Here is a 1609-nt window from a genome sequence, read left to right as displayed (position 1 = left end):
GAGCCAATATGGCATTCAGAGTATCAATTTCAAGAACTCCCTTCCTCAGTGGCGTCCCATTACTCACAGGATTCCTTTCAGAAGTGTACATGAACTGGTTATTTGCAACCATGTCAATGAGTTTCTGAGCTTCTGCAGGCATTTTCTTTAGGTGAATGGATCCACCTGCAGAATGGTCCAATGACATCTTAGATAATTCAGACAGACCATCATAGAATATATCCAGGATGGTCCATTCTGAAAGCATGTCAGAAGGACACTTTTTGGTCAGTTGCTTGTATCTCTCCCAAGCTTCATAGAGGGATTCACCTTCTTTCTGTCTGAAGGTTTGAACATCCACTCTAAGCTTACTAAGCTTTTGAGGGGGAAAGAACTTGGCTAAGAAAGTTGTGACTAGCTTATCCCAAGAGTTCAGGCTATCCTTAGGTTGAGAGTCCAACCATATTCTAGCTCTGTTTCTTACAGCAAACGGGAAAAGCATAAGCCTGTAGACCTCGGAATCAACCCCATTGGTCTTAACAGTATCACAGATCTGCAAGAATTCAGTTAAGAACTGAAAAGGATCTTCTGATGGAAGTCCATGAAACTTGCAATTCTGTTGCATCAGAGAAACTAGTTGAGGCTTTAGCTCAAAATTGTTTGCTCCAATGGCAGGGATTGAGATGCTTCTTCCATGTAAGTTGGAATTTAGTGCAGTAAAGTCACCAAGCATCTTCCTTGCATTGTTATTATTTTCGGCCATGTCTCCTTCTTTTTCGAAATTTTCAGTCAGATTTTCTCCAGAGAGTTGTGCTTTAGCTTCCCTTAGCTTCCTCTTCAGAGTCCTTTCAGGTTCAGAATCAGCTTCAACAAGAATGTTCGTATCCTTGTTCCTGCTCATATGAAAAAGAAGAGAACACAAAAGAAAATATGGAATCCTCTATGTCACAATATAGAGATTCCTTTGTGTGAGTAGAAGAAGAAAAGAATAGAAGAAGAGAAATTCGAACACCAAGAGAAAAAGAGGGTTCGAATTTTGAGATGAAGAGAAGTGTTAGTAAATAAATAAATAATTAGAAGGAGATGAGAGGGAAGAATTCGAAAATTAAATAAATTAAAATAAAAATATTTTTATTTTTAATTTAAATTAAGGTTAGAATTCGAAAATAAGAAAAAGAAATAAAATTAAAATTAAAATTTAAAATAATTGGTTAATTAAAAAGGAATTTTGAAAAAGAGGAAGGTGATTTTCGAAAATTAGAGGGAGAGAATTAGTTAGGTAGTTTTGAAAAAGATAAGAATCAAACAAAAAGATAGGATTAATTGAAAAAGATTTGAAAATCAAATTCTGAAAAGATAAGAAGTTAGAAAAGATTTTGAAATTGATTTTGAAAAAGATGTGATTGAAACTTATTTTGAAAAAGATTTGAAAAAGAAATTTTAAAATAAAAGATTTGATTTTGAAAATTAAAGTTGATTACTTGACTAACAAGAAACAAAAAGATATGATTTAAACTTTAAAGATTGAACCTTTCTTACTAGGCAAGTAACAAACTTAAAATTTTTGAATCAATCACATTAATTGTTAGTAAAGATTTTGAAATTATGAAATGAAATTAAGAAAAAGATT

The 1609-nt window shown here is 32.8% G+C and overlaps 1 non-coding gene across 1 annotated transcript; it reads left to right on the top strand.

Annotated features, from left to right (window-relative positions):
• Nucleotides 1-241: 241 nt before the first annotated feature.
• On the top strand, nucleotides 242-349 carry LOC148546611 (small nucleolar RNA R71). The gene has a single exon (XR_015900635.1). It is a non-coding gene; the product is annotated as a small nucleolar RNA R71 (small nucleolar RNA).
• The last annotated feature ends 1260 nt before the right edge of the window (nucleotides 350-1609 follow it).

The sequence above is a fragment of the Arachis ipaensis genome, chromosome B9 (assembly GCF_059453495.1).
Source record: "Arachis ipaensis isolate K30076 ecotype BB chromosome B9, ASM5945349v1, whole genome shotgun sequence".
In the NCBI taxonomy this organism is placed as follows: domain Eukaryota; kingdom Viridiplantae; phylum Streptophyta; class Magnoliopsida; order Fabales; family Fabaceae; genus Arachis; species Arachis ipaensis.
Note: the sequence above shows the minus strand (reverse complement) of the source record. Positions and strands in the feature narration are given on the sequence as shown.